Source organism: Bombus flavifrons, chromosome 16, assembly GCF_040668555.2.
Source record: "Bombus flavifrons isolate JBK064 chromosome 16, iyBomFlav1_principal, whole genome shotgun sequence".
In the NCBI taxonomy this organism is placed as follows: domain Eukaryota; kingdom Metazoa; phylum Arthropoda; class Insecta; order Hymenoptera; family Apidae; genus Bombus; species Bombus flavifrons.
In genome coordinates, this window is record NC_138457.1 from 5,673,583 (window position 1) to 5,699,715 (window position 26,133).

At 35.2% G+C, this 26,133-nt stretch overlaps 1 protein-coding gene and 1 long non-coding RNA gene across 8 annotated transcripts in view; one reads left to right on the forward strand and one right to left on the reverse strand.

Moving 5' to 3' along the window:
* The window catches only part of Ptr (patched domain-containing protein), a 59,397-nt gene extending 33,273 nt beyond the window's left edge, over window positions 1–26,124 (reverse strand). Inside the window, exons 1-3 of one of the 6 annotated variants that reach the window (XM_069130235.1) lie at window positions 25,838–26,124; window positions 22,703–22,820; window positions 19,132–19,174 (exon numbers count right to left, since the gene is read on the reverse strand). The gene's annotated coding sequence lies outside the window, so the exon portion shown is untranslated. Of the gene's footprint in view, window positions 1–5,886; window positions 6,025–7,591; window positions 8,188–8,286; window positions 8,750–14,873; window positions 14,980–19,131; window positions 19,175–22,702; window positions 22,821–23,506; window positions 23,601–25,837 lie in introns of those variants that run through there. The other 5 variants (XM_069130236.1, XM_069130234.1, XM_069130233.1 and 2 more) reach the window with 5 other exon arrangements.
* LOC138188462 (uncharacterized) lies at window positions 19,715–21,784 on the forward strand. 2 transcript variants are annotated; one of them, XR_011175508.1, is made up of 4 exons: window positions 19,715–19,776; window positions 20,111–20,286; window positions 21,188–21,351; window positions 21,681–21,784. It is a non-coding gene; the product is annotated as an uncharacterized LOC138188462 (long non-coding RNA). The 2 variants fall into 2 exon arrangements; XR_011175507.1 differs by having other exon boundaries at window positions 21,684–21,784.
* Window positions 26,125–26,133: the final 9 nt, after the last annotated feature.

A 26,133-nucleotide genomic window follows, 5' to 3' on the forward strand; every position in this document is an offset into this window, starting at 1 on the left:
TTGCTTTTGATTATTATACGATTTCACCAGTTAGCTGTTGCGATCTGTTTATCTAAAATGAGAAGTGTGGCAAAGAACAATGAATATGACGAGTATACTCGTCGAACGCAGAGTATGCGTAGCTGTTGTAATATAAAATTGAGTTGTACTGAAATGATTGTTTTATTTTGTAATTTTACTCGAACGTTTTCAATTAAATAAGACTAATACCATAGATATCATTTATCCAGAGCGCGCAATTTGAAAGTGCGGAGAATTGCACAAAGCCGAATTTCCTACCGAGGTTCTAATTCTCCAAGAATATCCTCGGAAATACGAAGTTGCATAAAAATCCGCAGTCTAATAATAACGTAATAACAAAGACTAATGAGAATTGTAAGAACAGGTGGAAGATACAATCCGACATCGATTACTAAATTCTACCGAGTTCACGCTTCGCTTACGAAAAGGAACTTGAAGGATATAATTTAATCATTTAGACGCTATTTCAAAATTCAAGTCGTAATTTGATGATTTTCTACTTAATTCCCGCGCAAGAAAACGTTAAAATCAGCCTGGATCGCGAAAGACGCGCGAGAACCATCGCGATCGTTACTCATCCGACTCGATCCTTTGTTGTCAACTATGGTTTATGCAACGTTGAAACGATAAGCTTGTGTGTGCAGTGTGAACCAGAGGCCTGGATGATAGCCTTGTTTGATTAATCACTGAAGCCGCTGGTCGTAACAGCCCAACAAGGTGGGCTGCATTCTATGAAAGAGCGGAAAGAGAGTATCGATTGTGCGAGTGTAATCGATTTCACGCTTCGTATCGTACTCATACTCTGATTAATTCGCTTAGACAGGTTGTAGCAAATAAAAAAACTAGTTGATCTTCCGCCACATTTTTTTGCGTCTGCCATTGCTACCTGCTTCCTTTCACTACGTTTCTCTCTTCCTTCTTGGTCGCGTCTCTTTGTTTGGGACAGGTCCCTCATAAACAAAAATTATATATACATGTATATATATATATATATGTCGGAGATGAAAAAACATCGGAACCTTTCCTTTGGAATTTTGAGAATATCCCCAATACTTTAGTCTAGACTTTTTATTATAACTGTTCTTAAATAATAAAACTTAGATGTGGCTGTTTATGATTTAATCTGAGTATGTTTGCCCGAGATTTATGACAGTAGGCTTGGGCTCGAAGTGACATCTGGTCGCAAAACGTAGCCACGGTCACGGGATGGACGTTTTTACCTAACAGAGGTATGGAGTAATTGTAGCTTGTAGTTGTAGCAAATATGGAGTATTTTTGAAGCTCCCCTTCAAAATAGAGTTGACCTGAGGAGTACAGAGAAAAGTACATGTGGGAGTTCCACTTGGACTGTGGACAAGTTCTGTTCCATTTGGACTGTGGACAAGTTCAGTTCCACTTGGACTGTGGACAAGTTCAATTCCACTTGGACTGTGGACAAGTTCAGTTCGACTTAGACTTTGGAAGAAAGCGCATTTGTTATCCCGTTGAACCTAAGATTATTGTCATTAGCAGACACCTCGAGTATCTAATCGCCACGGTTAATCGTGAAATTCTGTAATAGTCATATTTGTACCATTAACAATCATCTATATTGTATAATAACGATGGTTAATCTAAATAAAGATTCGTTAAACACTAACCCCAATGATAACTCGACATATATATAATATCAGGCTGTCCCAAAAGTGTCTTTCTTTTACAAACAACAAACGTCTTTTACAACAACGCATCTGTATACAAACATGAGATCTAATCAGTCAAGTGTCGTGGTCTTTATGTTAATAGAATAAAATGAACCATACATGATTCAATAAAATAACATAAAAGAAGAAATGTTGTGCATTATTTTCTTGTGAAACGAGAGGAACCTTTGGAATAAACTAATATGATGTAAGATATAAATAGTAATATAACAGGCAGAGGTACATTATGTTGGATACTAAAACCAAATAGTTGGAAACATTATCAACGTTTTATCTCTATTAAGATACAACGTCCATTCCGGGTCGTATAGACACGAGGAAAACAACAGTTCTACTGTAACGTGAACGTAATAATCTTTTGGATCTTCTTTAAAAAGCGTAATCTCGTTTCTGCCAAATATTAACTGCATCTTATTTACATTTTGAAAGGACGAAGACGAGCCAATCCGAAATTCGATTCGACTTTGTCAACTTTTACTTTCAAGATTATAAAAAGGGCAACGAGTTAATTAAAAATTCCAAATCAGTTTTTGCAGTGATACTTTTAACTCTGCTGGTGCAGTATACCTCACGTGGTAGTATAACACGGCAGTCAACTAAAGTCAGCAACACGTGGCTGATGTGTAATCAGGTGTTACGTTTACTTATAGTTGTTAGACGAGAACTGATCTTTATTCAAATTAACGAAACGAAGCTATAGAAAGAGTTCCTCTCTCTTTCTTCGAACGTACGTGCTCCTGTCGTTTTATTCCCCCAGCATCACGAGCCGATTCCCTACGATCGATAAATTAAACTCTCCGATATCTCTTCCGGTTTGAAAGCACGCTCCATCGAGGGGAAATGGCGAGGAGGCTCGTTTTTCGTGACAATGGACAGACCCGTTCGCTTCCTTTTATCTTTTTTCCCCTTCTCTTCACTTTCCACAAATTTCATTCCTTTTAACGAAGGTTTAAATAGAATTAAGTCGCAAGAACGTAAACCTTTCTATCGATTTTGCTCTTCGTTTCAGAGGTCTTTTTTTTTCTTTTTTACTAGCAAAATATAATTAATTAATAAACAACGGTGATCTAATATAGAAACTAACACCGCTGGGCTTCGTTAAAACTAATTTCTATTTGCCATTTCGAAATCAAAGAGACTAAAGTTTTATCATTTTTGCCTGGCTCTATTTCTTCCTCGTTTAATTAACAATAATTAGTCATCATCGCGATACAATATACTGTACGATATAATTTTGCTTGCAAGCTTGAAAACACGTTTTTCCTGATCGATTAAAATTTTACAATTTTCCAATATCTCAACGTATCTCGAAAAATGGACAAACGGGGCGAATGAAAGGGCAGAAAATAGACAAAATTTGATAAATCGAAATGTAACGCAGCATATGTACGTGTACGTTCACGTATCTTAACATTTCGATGATAATTAAACGAAATGTCTATCGCCTAATTATATACATTAATTACTTCGTATACACCTAAACAGAAGAGAATTACATACCGTAACTCTCAAGTTTCTCTCCCAAGTTCCAGAAGCTTGTACAGCTACGGTTCAAGTTCCACGTGACTTCCAATATCAATATTCGAACAATAGCTTCAGACTTTCTACCGATCTTGGTCATTCGCCAATGGTTTATACGATCGAATGAAATTTATGCGCCATTAACCAGGCACCTGTTTCCAGAGGCTTGTACAACGTCCCTAACCGACCGCGATATAGTCGTTATTATTACAACCATACAAGTGCTTTGCCGTGAAAGCGACTAGTGTTGTGAAAACCCTTCCAATTTCTCGATTGTTATGCCGTTTCGAAGAAAATATGATTCCAGATAACCGTTCTAACCTTGCACTGATCAAATTCACCAATAAAATTCCCAACACTGATATCGGAACGTAAACTAGTAGGATCGATAACTACCATACTACACAGTATAGTAACACAGAATTTTTTCGAAAACAGAATCAACAGAAATTTTTCTAGCTTGTTTTTTTTTTATTTTTTTTTTTTTTTTTTTTTTTACTCGATTCGGATATTTGCTCGTTTACAATAGGCGTTTGAAATTTATGTTTCTCTTCTGCAGAAGCAATAAAAGAGTAAATTATTCTCCATTCAAGACCCCTAGAGTTAAACTACGTTTCAGAGAGGCGAGCACAGAATCATCGTGTCTATTCCGAATGGCGGTAAAAATAAAATTGTTCGTACTTCATTGCGCGCCATCAACGTTCACGACATAATACACTTTCCTCCGGAGCAACTGTTGCCTGTTTGCTATTTGATAACTGGAAATAAAACGACAATTCATGGAAGAACGCTAATGAAACGAAACTATTGAAAAACGGCAATTTACAGGATACAGCAACTGGCAAAAGTATTTGTACAGTGGCCAGAGAAAATTCTCGTGCGCGTATTGTACGTTTCGTATAAAACATTTTGTTATCTGATTGGCAGCCTAACGAAACGCGACTGCCAAGATTATATTGACAAAATTTGAATCTAATCTGGAAATGTATGCGAAAGCTGTAAGGTATTTATTTATTTATTTGTAAATTACAAACTTACGTGTTAGCAAAAAATTTGTATATGGTATAAATTGTCATTTTAAACATATAATAGGTGTTGTTAATAATTATTAAAATATCGTGGGCCAGATTGCATGTTTAAACATATATACTCGAACTAAATATCTTGCAACTTCCGCATACATTTAAATCCTAGTTTTAATTAATACATTTAATTTAAAAATTCTTAATCGGAATAGTCATTACAATGGATTTCACTGTACCGTGCTAATGAAATTTCAAAATGTTTCGTACAAAACACGTAATATGTTCGTATCATTCGACAGATTTTTGCAAAGACTATTTTCTTTCGTTATTCCAGACTTGCGCGCATCATTAATTTTCCAAAGGTCTTAGGACAGAGCTGCTACAATTTCTACGTTTATAAATCTCTTAAAAGTAATTTATGTATCAAGAAATTATTTAAATAGAGCAGGAAACGTCTTTGACCTTACCTAAATGCTAATTTTATGTTTCTGGAAACCTTCGTGACATTCTTTCTCAATTTACGTTCACGTAAGAAGATCACACGAATATTCTGACCGCGCGTCAATGTCACCACGACGAAGCATCACATTTCCACTATAAACCTTCTTAACATCGAACGTACCGATTTATAGTAAACTTCTTCTTCCTTGATATAATTGATAATTGACGATAGCACAAGTGGCAATTTAAACAGCAAATTTTAACTACTTTTTACGCATGACGAGTATACTCGTCATAACACTTAATATCTTTATAATAAATATCTAAATAATAATATCGACTTAATATGTTTAATTAAAAAGTTTCGATTACGAATAACCGTTATAAATGACCAAAATTAATTTCGGTTACCAATAATCGATATAAATAAGCAGAACTTTTTGGTTATCAGTAACCTTTGTCGATAGACCGTACTTTATTTTGCTTACCGACAACCATTATCGACGACGAAAATATTTCTTGCTTACGTTCGACTATTGGTAATCGTTCTTAACATTACTGATAATTAGCATTTCATATTAATACAATTGTATCGATATTGTACTACACTATCTTTTATTCTATTCTTTGTTTCAGATATCTTTATATCGTTTCTTTGCTTAGCAAAATACGTAAGATTTATAATTAAGCTTTTCTATGTTGCCAATGAATACCAATTAATTGATTAATGTTAATAACGATTCAACAATAGTCGAATAGAGCCAGAAAAAGTTTTGTCGCTGATACTGGTGATCGGTAACCAAAATAAAATTCGAGATATCGACAGTGGTTATTGGTAACCAAGAAAAATTATGGTCATTTGTTACCTGATAACCAAAATTAAGCTTCCGTTATCGATAACGATCGCTGATGGCGAAAAAGAAATTTTAATCGTTCATACTAGTTTCATTCGTAATCGAGAAGATTAGAGATTAATATTTTCTAATCGTTTCATTCTTCGAGAAATTTCCTTCACATTCATTGAAACCTGGCTTGAATAGAGACTCATTTTTACTTGTAATGACGTTCTGCCAAGGAAATATTTAAAATATTTGCTATTTTGGATCTCTGCCGCTCATCAGAATCAAACGGTGACAGGATCTAGAGTTGATTGTTAATAATCGGTGTAGACTTACGGATGGTGTCAGGAGCGAATCGAACAACGACACAGGTTTAAAAAACGATGTAAAAATAGAGTCCCCTCGACTCGATGATTCGCAAGTTCCCCTCTGTACCGAGGTCAACAGTTTGTTACGGGGACCGTCGCTCAAGGGGGTATAAACACCCGCGGTTGATTGACCCGTCGCCGCGATGCACAATCCAACATCCAGCTGCATACCTTCGCCGCGTAACAAGAACAATCGAGTACATTAAATCTAATGGCGACTTGATGATACTTGAGATGCGGCGAGCCGCCTGTCTTCTATAGAAAAACGTTGGTACGAACGGCAAGGTGCGTTTGGAGGAAAATTCACTGAGAACTTTGCGACGTTCTGCCGGGCGTTTGGAGAACGATAGAAAATTCTTTGAAGCTTCGAGACGCGATGGAAAATTCTGCGAAGCTGCGAGACGCGACAGAACATTCTGGGTAGCTTCGGGATGCGATAGAAAATGCTGGGAAGCTTCGAGACGCGATAAAAAATGCTGGGAAGCTTCGAGACGCGATAGAAAATTCTGCGAAGATTCGAGACGCGACAGAAATTTCTGGGAAGCTTCGGGATGCGATAGAAAATTCTGGGAAGCTTCGGGATGCGATAGAAAATTCTGGGAAGCTTCGGGATGCGATAGAAAATTCTGGGAAGCTTCGAGACGCGATAAAAAATGCTGGGAAGCTTCGAGACGCGATAGAAAATTCTGGGAAGCTTCCAGAAGCGATAGAAAATTCTGGGACCTCGTGGAAATCTTTAATCAGGGGAAATTCTAAATTTTCAAATAAAATTTTTGGAAGGGTAGGAAAACTTTGGAAGGATCTTGCGGCGCTGTAGAAAATTTTTACGACTTTTGAATATTTGGAAAATACGCTATGCTTTGTTCGTATATTTGGGAATTTCTGCAAAAATTTATTCCGTGTTTTGGATTAAGTTTTCTAATATTTATTAATATAGGATATGGAGGAAATTTAGAGCTTTAGAATAAGTTTTCGAATATTCGGGAAATATAGAATATGCATATATACACAGATGGTATATATATTATAAATAATAATATATACAATATAGAATATAATATATATATGTTATTTAATATGTTATGATATATTACACATTGTATATAACATAATATATAAATATAATATAAATATATATACATATATATTTGGAATAAAGAATATTGCCTAATATTTGAAATAGAGAATATTTGAGAAAGCTATGGTCCACTTTAGAAATTTGTCCGAAGCTTCGGAACATGTAAAATAACAGATTGTCCCAAATGTTTCTTTCATTTTACAAGAAGATAACAAATGCACAACATTTTGTTTTATATTATTTTATTAGATTATGTACGATCGTAAAAATAAAAATAGAACTAAATGGATCATACATAATTCAATAAAATAATATAAAACAAAAGATGCTGAGCATCTATTATTTCCTTATAAAACGAAAGAAACTTTTGGAACAACCTAATATATAAAATATCCAAAGTACAGCGTTTTCTATAATACTTGGCAAGTAAAACAATTTTCGATTATATCCTAAAAAAAAGAGAAAAAAAAGAAAAAGGGAGGAACTTGCATAAAAAACCACGCTCTCTATATTAATTATGTAACATTCCCTTTAAATATGAAATAACAATGCTATTCTGTGCTTCTTCGATATATCGTAACAAGATATTCCGAACCTTTTTGCACGTCGATCAGGACCTTCTTATCGAAAAGTTGTCCCCACGTGAGTCGTTGGTCGTTTAGGAAAATCGCCGCGTCGAATCCTCAGGATTCACCAGATAGATAGACCGGAAGTGTGACTGGTAGAACACGGTTTCCTCTCGTATGAACGTTTCACCTGCACGTTATCGGGCACCGGCGTGTCATCGTCGACGTCGCGTATAATCGGGAACAAAACACACCAAACACACAACAGAAAGATGAAACCGCGGCCGCTGCTCTCGTTGCTTCGTCGCGAAACGCTCAATTCGAACTGATCGTCGCGCGCTTCGAAGCTGCTCGCACCAGCTGCCACTGTGCCGCGATCGTCCACTTTCGTTCGGTCTCGAAACCGCTCGACGCGACTCGCCCCACTTTGCGCGTTTCCTCCACGATGCTTCGCTTTCCTTCGTTCCGAGTTTTTCCAATTACGCTTTTCGTCTCGCTAATCCAGCCGCGTCAAGAGAAAAGGGCGTATCCGTAACTTTCCCTTAAGCCAAGCCGTAACAGAAAAACACTTTGACTACCGAGTGTCTCTTAAATCTTTCGAACGATCGAATTTCACCAGCTTGTTCTTTGTCAGGAGAAACAAGAAAGGGATGTTATATAAACTATATGTAAGTCCACAGGCGCTTTATAACGACGAAGTTACATAAGAAACACGAAAAGTAACCGTTTTTGGGTCAGCTCCTTATGCTTCCATTTGCAAGTACCTCGTTTCGATTTTATGCTTGATATCTTCCCGGCAGATCGAGTTCCCAATTTCATGCTCATTCTGCTTCAGATCGCTGAATACATCGTAAATTCTTTGGACCGGTTCTCGTCTTGAGTCAATTTTTGCGCGATATACTGTCCCGTTTACTATTCCCCATAAATAAAAGTCTGACAGTATGAGATCCGGTGATCTCGTGGGCCAAACACGTCCCCTACACGACCAATCCGTCTTCCATAACTACATTCGTCCTCTGTTGTAACTTTTTCATAAAGCGTCTGCAGTCCTATGTTTGTACAACGCTTTCGTGATTATGGGTACCCCCACCCGTCTCATTGATTTCAATAATTTTTCGGTATGTCGTAGAGACCAACATTTTCAACAACTTTTTCCTTACATATAATCGTCGGTTGACTGTAGTTTCCTAGGTATTCGCAAAACAACTATATATATATATATACAGGGTGGTTGATAACTGGTGGTACAAGCGGAAAGGGGGTGATTCTACGCGAAAAAAGAAGTCGAAAATATAGAATAAAAATTTTTCGTTTGAGGCTTTGTTTTTGAGAAAACCGACCTTGAATTTTCGCTCGGTACGCGTGTGGTAAGTTATAACGGATCTCACTGTAGATCGTTGTGAAATCGTGAAAAATTAAAAAAAAAATTTTTTTATTCTATATTTTCGACTTCTTTTTTCGCGTAGAATCACCCCCTTTCCGATTGTACCACCAGTTACCAACCACCCTGTATATATATTATAATTATAATTATATATGTAAACTCCATAGTTCAAGTGTGATAGGGTCTCTCTCGGTTTACGGACAGCACGACTTCTTTTGTTTCACGGACAGAGCGACTTTCTTTGTTTTACGGACAGCCATTTTTTCTCGATTTTCTCGATTCTCGATTTTCAGGTAGATATTACACAGAACTTATTATTTATTGTTTACTGTTATTAATTAGTTGCTGTTTATTTAATTATTACTGTTATTAGTTGTTGTTTACTCCTGTATTTCATTTAAGTATTTTCACAATAAACTCGATTTTCAGACTTCAGAATCGATCACCTGAATTATCTCGAGATAAACGATATTACATATATATTATAATTATAAATACATATATATACAGAAGAAAAAATACGTATACATATGATGACCAGTACAACGTAATGTACTTTTACCCTTATCTCATACGGCACTGACGCGTTTCAATATTCTCGAATAAGTTACCGTATACACTTGTTACATGTAAAACTTCCAGGAAAATATATTTTCTGGTCGCGTAAATTAAGATCACGCGTGAAAACTACCGCGTAAATTGTTATAATTTACGGCGTAAAAGAGGGACTCGTGTAAAAAAAGTGCCGCGTGAATTGAGGGACGGCTGTATATATACCACTACAGCGAATTCTGCCTGTATCGTGCTTGCGTGCTTGTAAGTGTTGATTGTCGTGAGGCGACCCGATAAAATCACACCTAATCCAAACTTATGTAAACCATAAACAAAAGATGAGAATTAGGTTTGAGTTAGGTGTAACTTTATCCGACCGCGTGAGGCGAATACTAACCGTAAGGTAACCAATACTAACGCATACGTCGTCACGGACAAGCAGAATTACAGGCAAAATTCACTGTTGTGGTAACGACAGTATTTTGCGAATATTTCGGAAACAAACTACGAGCGGCAATTGTACGTATGAGAGAAAGTTGTTCAGAATCACGTGCTCGACAACGTATTCAAAGATAACGGTGAAGTGGATGAGATATGGATAATTAACATTTTTTGGCAATTATTTGCAGAATGGCTCAGCGATTTCCATGATTTTTATATATGTTGTAGATATCGACATGTTAGACAACTCTTTTTTGCGCATATAATCACTGGATGGTCTTAGTTTCTTAGACATATTTATGAAAATATTTTTAACATTTTTATTTTGATGACTATTTTGATACAGCCTTAGCTTTGGGTTAGACTTATCCACGAGCATGTTTATGTTACACGCTCTGGCTGCCATGAGTTTATATATCGTCTCACGTTTCGATATTTAAACACAGGCAGATGAGAAAGAAGAATGCAATTTTGCCGAGCTCTACCAGAGAATTTAGTAAACCAGCAACTTTCTTCCGTGTCGTATCTACCTACACGCTCAGGCCGCGATCAGTTCGAAGAAGGTGAGAGACGATTTTTAGTCAAGTTTATCGCCATAGGAAATGTTGGCCGGATTGAACCCACTGTAGTAACTAAAACCTAACTCAATACAGATCATCAAGCTAGCTAACAATTAAATAACTTTCGATCTGATTTCAATCGATTTATGCCAAGTTTGACTTTCAAATTTTCATTTCCACCCAAATTAAAAAGAACTTGATGGTCAAACTGTCTATTCCAGACATAAAATCTATTATACATGACTAAAAGTCTTCTCTCTCTGTTTCTCGCGCGTGCACTCTGTCAGTGTGTTTACAAACTGAAACGTGAGATTACAAACTCATCGTGATCAGCGAATGTAACATAATCGTGCTTGCGATAAGTCGAACCAAAACATAAGCGACATTCGACGCACATCGAAGTAAAAATGTCCAAATTGTTTTCGTGAATATCTCGGAAACTGAGACCGAGCGTGGATTATATGTATAGGAAAAAGTTGTAGCAAATATTAATTTCTACGACATATCCAACTATCGTCGAGATCGGTAAGACCTCTTTGTAAATAATTATACATTACTTTCTTGCTTTTATTCATAAAATAAACTGGTGAAGTTTGATCGTATAAAACTAAAACATTTTATATATATTACATAAGATTTTTTAGATAAGAAAATCAAATAAAACGGAAGATATAGGTAACAGTTTATATTTTAAGACGTATTTATGTGAAATCGATGCCTGGTTGTTATTAGGATTATAGATCGGTGTGCGTTAAATGCAGTTTTGTATAATACAATTTTTATTGCTCGTAGCTGCTTGAAAATATCGTACATTTAATCAAAATGATATTTATATCATTCGACAGACCTTTTCAAAGACTATTTTCTTTCATTGTTCCAAACTTGCACGAATTTTTTTCTTTTTTTTTTTTTTATTTGGTAGACTATTTACGATCAATTCTCATTGAGAATTATAAGTAAATTATTTTGGCGTGGTACTGTAACTTGGATTATAAGTTTATAGTATGTTTGATTCTAGAGACTTGCACGAACGATCAATTTTAGAATTCGAAAAGTCTTAGAACGGAGCTGCTATAATTTCTACGTTTACGAATCTCTTAAAAATAATTTACGTATCAAGGAATTACTTAAATGGAACAGGAAACGTCTTTAACCTTCCCTAAATTATAATCTTACGTTTCCAGAAACCTTCGTGATGCTTTTTCTACATTTATGGTTCACGTAAGAAGATCGCACGAATATTCTGATTATGCGTCAATGTCACGACAACGAAGCGTCACATTCTCATTATAAATCTTCCTAACATCGAACGTACCGATTTCTCGAAAATTTCTTCCTCTTTGATATCGTTGATAATCGACATAATTAACAAATTAACAAATATGACAGAATTGAATGTGCGATATTGGCGCGGCAAATTCAAACTTCAAAACAGCGACGTATACACCAACCTCGTAAAAACATAGAAAATAAAATAGTAAAATCTATCGGCCCGCAGTGTACGATACTTTTGTTCGAAGAAGTCCTTCTCTGTTTAGAGATTTTGTTCGAAGAAGTCCTTCTCTGTTTAGAGATTTTCTTCGTCCTCGCCTCTCTACACTCTGTTCCTTTTATCGCGCGTTTGTTTGCAAGTGCCGACTGGCTTCGTAGAAACAAGGGAGGAAGTGGCAGGGTAAAAAATGCTGGGAAGGCGTGTCTATTCATCAGGCTGATTGCGTGAATGCGTTAGAAAGGGACCAATTCACGAATCTCACAGCGGACGAACGAATATAACGCGCAGCATCCACGCTAGACGGAAGTAATGAACGTTGCTGCGCTTATCTAGTTTGATACTTCCTTCCCAGCTTACACGCATTTACACGAGAGCGTAGGCAGACTTTCTATGGATGCGATCACGATCTCCGTCACGATTCGGTTCAACCGATCATGTTCGAAACATTTCAAGACCACGCCATGGGGTGAAAAACGCAACAACACTGCGGATTTTCATCCATCTATGGGAAATTCTAAATGCGCAACAAGGCGCGTGGTATGCAGAGTCGTACGAAATATTTATTTTATATATATATATATAATAAAGTAAAATATATATAGAATATAAAATATTTATTAAGAAATTTATTTCATTCGCACGAATATTATAACAAATACTTTATATATATATATATATATATATATATATATATATATATATATATATATATAGTATGCAGAATCGTATGAAATATTTATTATATATATAATAAAGTAAAATATATATTATATATACAATATATATACGAAATATATATATATAAATATATATATATACGATTCTACATACTACTACTACTGCGTACTATATATATATGTAAAGTATTTGTTACAATATTTGTGCTAATGAAATAAATTTCTTCAATTAGATTCCATTTGTTCATATGTTGTCTATTTGTTATAATACAGTAAAATATATATATAATAAATATTTCATACGATTCTGCATACTACTATTACTGCGTACTATATATATATGTAAAGTATTTGTTACAATATTTGTGCGAATGAAATAAATTTCTTCAATTAGATTCCATTTGTTCAACTAGGATGGTGAGAAACCAATTTGCATAAAAATCCGCATTTTAGCGATAAATCACATTTCCTATCGTTTGTCGAAGAGCAATTTTTAAATTCGTTATACAGTACGCGCCTCATATAACAAGGTAGTTAGAGGTTCTGAAAAAAGTTAACGCAAAAATGCTGGTTTCCAACAGTTAACGAAAGTACCTATATACACGTTGTCAACTAGCTGCACGTCGAAACTATATGAATTTTCGTTTGATTTTGAAACTAAACGATGTGTTTTTATCGCGCCTTTAAACCTCGAGAGAATATTAAGAACGTCGATTATACAAACGAATATTAATTAGGTCAAACCGACATAACTAAAATTGTTATAAGTCGTTTCTTATAAAACACTGTGAAATTATCGGGTCTCTTGAAAAATAAATTTAAAACAGTCCTTTTCGGATATCCGCTAAATGAAACAAGGAACAGAAAAAAGATCAACAAAAATCAACTTCCTATCATAACTTTCCCGAGTAGTCTTCGTTTGCAATTTTCCTCGCCGTATAATCTTCACGTTATCATATTACGTTATCGTATCACGTTCCCATGCAATTCGCAATTGACTCGCTGAGAAACCACACGCCGATTTGCACTGCAAATTCGAACTTCCGATTGTTCATCGTCTCGTCCCTATCGCAAATAAATTTCTAATAATAAAATTTCGTTTCTAAGATGTCGTACGTATCACGTACGTTCATTACATTTCAGAAATTACCGATAAGCGCACAGAAAACGGACACGATCTGTCTTGCTTTCGAGTTCAATTACGACATCCATCGTATTACCTATTACGACTGGTTCGATCACGCGTTTCGCGAAATAATCTCAATGGAAATTTATGACGTAAAACTCTATTGTGCATCGTGTGGTAGAAATAAGTCACGTTTCGAAGAAACGACGAATCGCACGTTCCAAGTGCACACGTGAGATAATTACTTTTCACGACAATTATTAAAAATTGAATATTCCAGACTAACCTTTTGCTAGGGCGGATCAACAAGAAAAAGGTTTCATCGCGATCTCAGATTTCCTCGTTATCGGATGTATCGTTTCTACACGGACAGTTATTGATTTTATTGTTACAGATGACCTACAAGATACAGTCAGATATCTGGGCACGATTCCGGATAGAAGAATGACATGGAAATGGCACATCGTAGATAAATCCAAATAACTGAAATTAAAACTAAAGAAATTCTACTGGCTCATTGGCAGACGCTCCAACTTAAACACGCAGAGTAAAATAATGCTATATAAAGCCATATTAAAAACTGTTTGGACCTATGGGATCCAACTATGGGAAACAGCGAATAATTCCAACATAGAAATTCTCCAACGATTCCAATCAAAAACTCTAAGATCCTTAATAGATGCACCTTGGTATGTTAATAACGAAACAATACATCGCGACTTTAAGATAACCACAGTTAAAGAAGAAATATCGAAATTCAGTAACAGATATAATATAAGAGTTAACAACCACCAAAATCCATTAGTTACCCAATTACTTGACACGGCGGATCAGATCCGCAGACTAAAAGACAATACCCTTTAGATTGAAGCATTAGATTCAACTAGAATCAAACATACTATATAAACTCTTATAATCCAAGTTACAGTACCACGCCAAAGTAATTTACTTATAATTCTCAATAAAAATTGATTGTAAAATGTCTACCAAACAGATGATTGTGTCTACGATTGTGTCACACGCTCAAGAAGACCACCCGCTCAGAAACAGTAATAGGATAGAATAGACATCCTGCATACCACAGCCATCGAAACAATAACCAAATGGTAACGGAATAGGCGCTTCAGAGATAACCAGACGACAACCCCTCCAAAGGAACTAAAAGCTCAGTATGAAAACGCTCCAAAATAAGCGCTCGCTCCGGTCTCTTGTAACACTTTGAATCATTCTGTTGTAACACTTTTGTTGAGAATTTTGGATCTTAATAGCCGAAATAATGGTATAAGAACATTAAATTTACACTTGGAATTTATATTAGAATAGTTATATATTTAGTTGATAAGCGATTTCAAAGATATTCACCGATACACACTTGCACGCGTCTCAGCACTTCCTTCCATACCCGACTGTTAACCGACTGAACAGTTTACATTCATTTGTTTTCGAGACGCCGCGCACACACATACTTCCACACACTGATATTCACATACATTACTACTACGCATTTAACCTAGTCTAGCGCATAAAATTATACATATCTCAATAACTTTGAACCGTCATTCTGTTGGATTTGCATAGTAAGATTTGTTACCATACACAAAGTTCAATTTTTTCAACGTATTTATGAAATGTTCGAACTGCGACGCGAGGAGATTGTCACGTACTTAAAATAAAAGATACTTGTTTGGCACTTGTTTGGCACTTAAAATAAAAGATACTTGTTTAGTCTGAAGGACCTTAACTATGAAAATGCCAAGACCCATGGTGGGTCCTTAAGGCTACTGAGGGTACGCGCCAAGGATGTGTAGACATCTTGTGGTGTTGATGCGGATTGATGTCACTAGATCACCAGCGATCTATCATTTTCGTGATTTCTTGTGTCTCCTACGTGACAATCGACTCGATCGAGCCAGTAAAGCTCCATTTTCTATCTACGAATCCCTTTGAGAACTTTTAGTTGAGTCTAAGTTAAGTTCACATGGAGTTTTTATTAAAGAAAAAATTGTTAAGAGGAATGTTCATTTTAATCATTTTCTATCCTTAAATGTTGTTCGTCCAACAGAGATCCACGAGAAAATTACTAAAAGAAATTGACAAATCATAAATACAAACACAATACGTATGCAAAGTGGGGAAAGAAACTGATTGTAGGAGAATGTGTGCGATAATATCGCGGTATTTTGAATCTTTTGTAGGAGATTTTTGGACAGTGTTGAAAGATAAATCGGTGGAACGAAGCACGAAACGAAGCTCGCGAGAGGATCGAGTAACTAATACGTTCTAATTTACGTAACGAAACGTTCAGACCGGAGAAATTACACCTGAATAGCATGTGACACGCAACAAACGAATGCTGGACGAGTTTCATTAACGTCCATTAAGATCATTTCGCCGGCGAGATGCGAGTTTCACGTTACAAAGTAAGAGGGGAGATTAATGCCCTTCTAATACGAATTTCTGTCTCTATAATTAGCCAGGATAGCAATTTACGATTTAGAGATAAGGAAGAACGAAGCAGGAAGCCATCCAACTCTTCTGACCGGAGAAAATGCTCTATCCGGCTATTTAGCAGACGTACAAAGGCCACGTTGTTACTTATAGCTGTATACTAAGCTCCATACTATGTGCAACGATTGCTTATTATACGATCGAATGGGAATAGAATGGTAGATGATTTTTGTTGATTTTCTAATTTTCTTTCTTTTTTTTTTAATTCGTGCCACGCCTGTCAGCTACAAGAAAGCAGTAAGTTAAATGTGCTTACGTAGTTGAATTGGAAACCTTATTAGATACAAAGCATACGTGTGACTTAGAAGTAGATCATAAATCTACCAAGTTGGAAAAGTTGAGGAAAGTAAAAAGGATATACGTATATAGGATTTATTTATTCAGAAATATTAAAAATTAAAGTTTCCAATGATTTCCATCCTAAATGATATGATTATTGATAGATGCATCTATTAATGGATCAAACAGGAAACGATGGTTATTTAACTAAATACAGTAATGTGTTATAACTAACATAACTAGATAGATAATTCACAACTAACAACTAATAGCTTACAATTCATAACAACTTGCCAACTTAACTATCGACTCCTCACAACTCGACTCTTAGTTAACGACTGCCGATTAATTCGTCTTTCTCCCTTAAGCATCCCTTTGCCTTTTCTCATACCCCCACCACGAACGCCTTCTTCCGCGTAACTATTCGATCGAAAAACAGACGACACATTGATGGGCCGCTTGGCCCATTCAAATTTCCCGACCCTTTTGGCCTGTCGGCACTTAGGCTTTCTCGCAACATTGTTCATAGTTCACCAGATATTTCTTAGGCAGTTTGTTCACGATACTACACGTATATACATTTAATAGAGAAAATCAAAGAAAGACAAAGGAGTTGATAACATAAGACTGATCGAGAATCAAAATCGAATTTCATACCGAAAACAAAGCTGGTAAAATAGCTAAAATTAGTTGATAAGTACAATCGAAGTAATTTACATAATACCAAGTGAAAGCTGATAATATGAAATAAATTGATAATCAAAATCAAATTGGTGACGTAAAACTGAATGAGAGTGAAATTAGAATCTAATAGCAAAACCAAGTGAAAGCTGGTAGTATAGAATAAGTTGATAACCAAAGTCAAATTAATATAAAACCGAAATCGAAGAAAGAAAGAGAAATCGCTAATAGAAAATTGCTTGCTAACCGTACGGGATTTTAAAATTGCGTGCTTGCGAAACACAAAATACGTGACTTATGATATTTTTCATCTTCATACGTGATATCTCATTCTTTTAAATAACAATCAAACCGTATTTCGCGAAGCTCTAATTCTCACAATTTACGAATTTTCTATGTTAATCCGACACGTCCCCGTTCTCGAGATTACTATAATACGACCGACAATCGTTCCAGCAGAATAAACAGCTTCTATGGGGAACAATATGAAGACCTTCGGGCCTCATAATGACGATAATCGCGCCACAAAATCAACACCAACTTCCATTATATTTTTTCAACGTGTCATTTCCGACAGTTTATCCAATTATTACGTTCAAAACGCACGAATATTTACTTTTAGACACCGTGTAGAGCCGAGTACCTTCGAGAAAGGAAATGATTTATGAAGGAGAGTCAGACGATGATAATACAGCGTCCGCGAGGCTGACAGGTGTCGATGATCGTATCGAGAACAAGAATCGATGTTTCTACGCGTTCTCTACCTGTTCAGGTGGCTGCACTACTTCCAGGAAGAGATCATCGGGAAGAGAGAAGAAATTGAAGAATTGGAGGAGCTTTGCCCGATGATTTATAAATTCCACGACAGAGACGAAGAATGTAACTTTCGTTCAGACCGGTCGAGGGTGAAAGAAATAGATAGTCTCATGTTTCTTTAATGCAAACGTCGAAACGTTACGACAAAGTAATCTTTGTAAATACTTAAAAAAAGTGACAGTGTTAGGCGTTATTACTATATCGCGGATTTTGATGTATTTATGAGAAATTGAAAAGAAATTTAAAGCTGTAAGAATGCACCGAATGCGCGTGATATAGAAAAATAATAAAAATGATAAAAATATGAGATACCTAAAATACTATACTATACTATTCTCGATAATATTGTTGGTAGGTGAAAGGACAATTTTCTATTTAGATTAGAGTTCTTTAATCGTATTTATAAAAATATGAATGTTCATAAATGTGCGCAATCTAGTTATTACGTTGTTTCAGACTGAAAATACTCGATAAATGTGACCATGAAGTTCCGAAATTGTCCTTGCTCTACCTAAGTACATACTTCAAATTGTGCAAGGGTAATTTACTTTCATTCCTACTTGTCTTCGTTTGAGTTACACTAATTCCGACAGAAATGCACGTCCGCTGATTGCAATCTGGATGATAACATACTAAAAATGCCGACTATCTGACGTAATAATCCGTGTTTTGCTAGAACTAGCTTTGTGTTGCACGAGATCGTGCAAGTAAAGCATTATGAAATCGATTAGAAATCTAGGTGTCAACAGCACCCATGGCTGTCATATGCGAAAAATAGGGACGAGCTACGACTTTCTCTAGATACGATGATTTTCTTCGTTCTTTTTCAAATCACATCAATTCTTAACTGTCTGCCACTTTCTCGAGCCAAATCTTTTCACAAGATTTTACTCTTCGCAGTAAATTTACGAAACTTAATATAAAGTAAATATATAGTAATCTATAATATGTAAAGGAAGTTTGCAATAGCAGCTAATTAACTTATATTGTTTGCTTTATAATTCACAATTGTGGTGCAATTAGTAGTTATATATCAAATAATAATGATTACCACTAAGTCTCACCACGTGGAGGTGGCTGCACATAGAGACTCGTCCTGAAGATACAAAAAATTTCAATTAAATCTTGAATTGATGGTATAAATTTAATATCGACAGCCAAAAGCAAACAAAGAAATATGGAATATGGAATGTTTTCTGTGCAAGACTTTTTAAAACGAACGATCAGCGCGAATCAATTTTAACTTACGCGCAGCAAATTCAAACGTTTATAAAATTATTGTTTGATTAATTAATCGAAAATACTGTAGACGAGAAAATTGTAACTCTAATAACGAACGGTTACTATTTACACACTAAAATAACAAAATAATATCTTAATATATATTTCAAATGAATTAATATTCTATAAATGTTATATTTTGCATTTTTCATTTAGTAAAGAAATTTTTGTATCGTATAATCCAAACATATTCGTATTTCATTTGTCAGTTTTTTACAAATGCAATATACATGAAATTACAAAATGAAACCATTTAAAAATCATTTTAAGTAATACAATACCAAGTTACAAGTATTTATCAGTATTAAACCGATACATTGCAGTATTTCCACTGTAAAACGCCCAAAGGGATGATGGAAAAGAAATAAGATCGAGGAGCCAGAAGGGCGATCCACTCGATACAACACCGAACAAACCGTGAGTGGAACATTTTTCTATTTCGCAACGCTAATTTACTAAATCCATAATCATAAAATATAATCTTCTCAAAATAAACCGCGAAGAGTGCTTTATTACGTTTGCAATTATATTTAATTTGGTCTTGACAAAAAAAAAAAGATAGAAACAAATGAAAAATTCGCGAAAACACACGCCACAGCAAGGTGTTCATTATTCACGCAACGCTAATAAACACTAATCTGTGCACTCATATTTCAACATACGCAACGCTAATACCGAGATGTCCAAGTGCAGCCACGTTCGAAGCTGCTGATGCACGACCACCTCTGTGCAACTGTCTTAGCTGCTTCAGGTGATCCAGGAACAGGGATAGGCTTCCACAATTCCAGTGGAAGATTTTGGGCATTTTATAGACGCAACGCTACATACAAGAACGCGATCATTCGTCAACGCAACGCTAATCGAAAAAATTATGAAAGCAATCCCGATGAAATACATCGCAACGCTAATTCTTAAAGCGGATTTAATGTAAGTTACTATTACTAGATTGAATAAAAGCTACTTCAATTATAATCGATAATCAGAAACCGTGGTACTAAGAAACTAATCCAAAATCAACATCGCTTTAATTTAACTTTAAGTAAAACAAACCGCGAGAAACTCTAATTTTACGCTTTAATAAGTTCTAGCAATTCACGATCGAAAATACTGAAAACAATCGCGACATTTTATAATTCGTAACACTAAAGCAAACGCGATAATTTTTTCATCGCAACGCTAGTCGAAACCGAAGCCGGTACTTTCTCGCGAATCTCTAATTAAAAACGTGAAATCTGCACTCGCAACTCTAGTTCAAACCGTAATTAATCATTCGCAACGCTAATGCAAATACCGCGACTAGCCCAAATGACGATGGGCCGACATATACGTCGGCAACAAACAAATTACAACTAATACTACTACAAATACTAAAGACGAGCACAGTGACAAAATAGTAACAAGAATGACTTCCCATGCTCTGTATCTGGATGACCCAGAGGATGGGCAGCCATTAGTAGTTGCCCTCTTGAGTGGCAGTTTGCCGGGCCTCTTCGGCTCATAGCCTCTTCTTTCTTCGGGCGCGATGCCCGCTGAAACTTACATCTAGACTCGAGACTTTCTAAATCGCAAACCAAAAAATAACTTATAAAGGTGAAATAAAAATATAAATCGCGGAAGCTGGCCCAAATGCATATGGATGAACAACGATCACAGCGATCGCTGTCCGTTCGCATGTACGTGCTCGAGCAATACATAAACGCTCGTTTCGAAACCTACTCGCGACCACGATCGCGAAATTCGAAAAATCGATCAACTATGCCAGAGACGTGGCATTCTGCCCCGTGCCAGGCTTCACCATCCATTTTTCAAATTACCTTTCCTGAAATAGATTGGACACGCGGGAATGAGCCTACCCGACCAGAGAGAGACCACACCAACGCACTCACTCCACGATTCTCACACATAACACTCGGGCGCAAGAACCTACACTAGAGAGGACGTCCCGGGACACCTCCGACACCCGAGTTTGACACACAACTTGCACACTCTAATGTACGTACCATTTTGCTGAAATCGACTGACGAAAGTTAGCGACCATTACTAACAACACAATAAAAGTAAGTCCTAATTGTAATTCGTATAAATATTCGTAATTCAAAGAAACGATAGGTGGTACGAAATTTGGTACCAGTTATTATCATTATCATCTTTAAATTTATAATGAACGGAATAATAGCTAAAACGACGCAATTCCACAGCCTAACCACACACACAATGTGGAAAGTACGTCGTTCACGATACACTAACGCATCGTCAGTCGCTTAGAAATTGTTATAAATTTGTCAATGGTCATCGTACCCGTTGCCTTTCTCTCACCCAAGTAGCACCTGGGCACGTGAGTGAGGTCCTGGCAACGAATACGGAAGGGGTTAAACCTGAAAATCCTAACTAAAAATGATATTTATGCATCTATTTTGTATTTAACGGGCTAATCGTTCTTCATTTTGCAATTTCAAATTTTATTTCAAATTATTATCACTGTATACTCTACTTTATTAATTTAATGAACTACCAGAATTCTAATATTGAATGTGTTCATAAAAAGCAATACAACATAATTATTCGCTCAAATAATCGACTCTAAACTCTAACAAATTATTGAAACTTTGATATTGAAAGAAAGAATAAACGGAATAAGAAATTTATTTAATAATTGAATCAAGATAAGATACTAATGCCAACAACCTCAGGCGATCCCTTCGTCGAAGCACAATTTGAAAAGTATGAAAGCAGTACAGAAAACTTGTTGCTTCGATTCCGAAATCTGCCTGTCGCGAAATTTCTTCTTGCGCATAAAATTCAAGACATTTTTGTACGGAAGGACTAAGCTTCGATATCTTTCTATTTTGTAAATTAATACTCAAATACAAATATAAAAGCCAAACAATTAATAAAAATAATTTCCATTTTTAATGCAACGAAGTCGGAGGATACCCGACTTCTCCACGAAATATTCAGTTGTCATTCCGACACTTATCTCATTTATTCAAATATTCACATCTCATTTATATACGTATATTTGTATGGTTATTTGGCTTCTGCAAATATACATTTTTAATATATTCTGATTTTAGAAGTAATTATAGCGAACCATTATATTAATACTATTAATATAAAAACAAATAATATAATACAAAAACGCGATGTGCAAGAAGACCTATCCTCAACTAATAAATAACACACAGAAAAAGGAAATGTTACTACTCACGAGTGTAATAAATACCCGCGGTCACTGTGCTCGCAAAAAATTCTACGTAATACAACCAATCACCCGTGCCGATTCGGACCTTTCGTCCTACGACATGATTGAGTGACCGGAGGAACAAAAATACATGCGACTCACCACAGATGCGAAGAACCTGTCATCGATGCTGATCGTGATAGTCCAGAAAGTCATTATCAATGACGTCATCAAACAGGAACCATCGAAACCCATGGCACAAGTGCAGGTTACAAACAATCTGTAATAAAATATTTAATATCACAATTTGTTTTTACGTTGTTTGTCGATATAAAATAAAGATAAAAATTGGTATTCTAATAATTGAAAAGTTCCACTTCATTCGGTAATAATTGAAGCAAAACGTATGCACAAATATTTAATTACATAATTGGAATATAACATTCAAAGTTTTCATACACTTAATAAGTTATTTGTACATTGCTGTATAGCAATTGTGTAGCAAAGATTAGTATTGATCCAATAACAAACGAAAATAAACATGTACATACGTCTGCCTTTGTTATAATAACTCAATCATTACCAATTATCTGCATAAGAAGTCGAGCAATTGATTATTAATCATCTGCAGCATCGTTTTTGTATCGATTTAAATTATCGATTATGAATCTCCCATAGCCTCAGTGCTGTAAACCGCTAGTCTTTCGTCAGCGAATAATCTATACAAAGGAGAACCAACAATTTCAAGTAAATGTACAAAAAACCAATAACTTATAATGTTTGAACAAATTATAGCAAAATAAATCAATAATAGAATTCAAATTACGCTTCAGAGGCCCGTAATATAAAGTATCCATGGCTCTAATCGTCACATATACAATCAACGATAAAAGTACAAAGAAATTTCGGAAAGCTACTTAATTTTACTAAAAATGACGATTGATAAGTGAATAAATAAAAACATACTATTTTGATGATGCTGATAGAAGCGTAAAAATGATGATAAAGTCGAAATGAAGGTACTAATAATGACGATATGACGCGACGCACACTGTCTCCACGAATTTCAATACTAATCCTAAATTACCAATCGTGGAGACTTTAATATAGCCTCCGCCAATAGGAGCGCTCGGTTTGAGTTTGCAATATTTTCTGCCAATAGGAACGGACTTCCTTCTATATGAGCGCGCGATAATTCAATCTAATCAAATGGTCAAATTAATTAAATTGTTGAATAAACAACATATTTAAGATAATGTTCATTGCCAATTGCGAATAAAATTATGCTCTTAACGGAAAATTTTCGTGTATTATACCTATCTATTATTAAAGAAAATATGGTATAGTAAAGTAGGCTATAGTAAAAGTAACACTACGATATATTATTAATAAGTAATTAAAACATACAATAATTAAAACATATCAACAAATAGAAGAAAAGAATGCGAAAAATTATCCTACCATGCTTTATGAATATATCTATTTAATAGAAATGTTATTATTATTAAAAATTATTAATAATTAGTAACTTAGAATAGTTGTTGAGAATTGATAGCAAAATTATAATGAAAAAAGGAATTTCTTTAATCGAAAATAATTCTTTATTATTGTTTACTTTGCTATTAATTGATGTACAAATTAAAAAATTGTACATATGTAATATTAGAGAAGAAATGAAAGTGTTTAGTAGTTCTAGTTGTTTCACAAAATATAACTACATAATTGGCATATAATATTCAAAGATGCTTACATTCTTGGCTTTTGAAGCACCACTATGTTTTCAGGAAGCAAAAAGAAGGAAAAGGAGTAACGAACCTTTAACAAAATATGACAGTTGATTAAATTGATGAATAGAAGACATATTTAAGGAAATATCCATTAGCAATTATGAATAAAATTATGATCTAATGGGAAATTTATGTTATGCAAGTATACCTGTCTATTATTAAATGGAATCTGGTATTAGTAAAAGTATCATTATAGTATTTCATTTGATTGTTCATACTATTATTAATAAATATACTTCAATAATTCAAATATATTAACAAATAGAAAAAAGTGAAAAAGTTGTTTTTTCTGTTTCATAGATGTTTCTGTTAAATTTTAATTTAATCTAGTCAAATAAAATTGATTGATTACATAATACATAGAAAAGGTAATTACATATGGAAGCACTCTTTAGCATAAAATAACTACAATCGTATTTTGGAAAGTTCATATTTATCATATATTTATAATCATATTTTCGAGAAGGAAAGTTTTAATAATCATATATCAACATATTGCTGGAAAAATAACATAATTAATTAAAGAATACTATTCAAAAAATCAGTTTAGAATAAAAAATTTGAAGAGGGATGATTAATTACTTAATTATTTAACAATAAAAAATCTCTTTTCTTTTAAAATTTAGTTAATAGTCTTTAATAGATAAAATATTGTTTATATGTATTGCATGCTATCAAAAAAGGATTAAAGCCTTATTTTGACCTAATATAAAGGTAATAAGATGCCATGTCTATTCTATACCTCGTCTATGGTAGAAATCTAATTTCACAGTAATGTAACTGTGTCGATTATTATCCGTCGTGATGATCGTCGTGCTTGATCTTGTAGCCTTGGCAAGATCATTGCCACCATAACGATGGCGCGAAAAGCAATCGGTGATTATGCGCGCCTCTATTGCGGAATGCTCTGCATTTAATTGTGTATAATGGCGCTCTACTTGTACGAACGTGTCACCACAGACGGCTTGATTTGATTAATAAAATGATCGCTCAAGGATCATCTTATTAGCATAGCATACGACCTTGTATCTTTCGCCATCTTACTGGCACTTTTTATTATTGTATGTGATCTTATCGCGTTTTTCTTCGAGTTTAATTTTCGTTCTATTATACTGTTCGATTACCATGCATGAATCCTTGAAAATTTAGTTCAGTGACTCTGTCTCCACAGCCGAGTACGCGAGATTCCTTATGCAACTATAGTTTCCGTGTCCTTGCGTCAATCCAGATTTCAATTAAGAAATCGGAAATCTTTTTGTTTCGCAATCTATCCTCAACAATAATTCATTATTGCAAAAATACTAGCAGAACAAGCAATGGAAAGTGAAGCTTTCCATAACTCTACTGTGTTTTTATAATATTCCTGTGCCTGCTGCGCCAGTTTTTTAGAGACTTATTGCCCTATTATCCTAGACCTCGATAAAGCTATAATAAATACTGTCTATTTCAACTTAGCTAATGAAAATAGTCAATCCCAACCTTTTGAACTTAGAAACATCTTGATACATACATTTTGTATGGTGTGCTAAACGACAACGAGGAAACGGATGTTGACGTCATTTTGTAGTTCTAGGAGGAGCTGGGCACACGTGTGGCGTACGTCTACCGTAAATATATTCTGCTTAAGGCTGATGGCTAGATTGTCCATAGTTGATGTCTCGAGCTATCATATCATGTCAGTTAGCTCGAGTTACCCGCGTATCTCGCCTCGTGGAACCGTAATCAACTTCGTCTACGCCGTCTGCCGACTGATTATCAATTCAGTGCCTCCGCCTAGACATCCCCACCCTCTGTAGGTAGATGTTC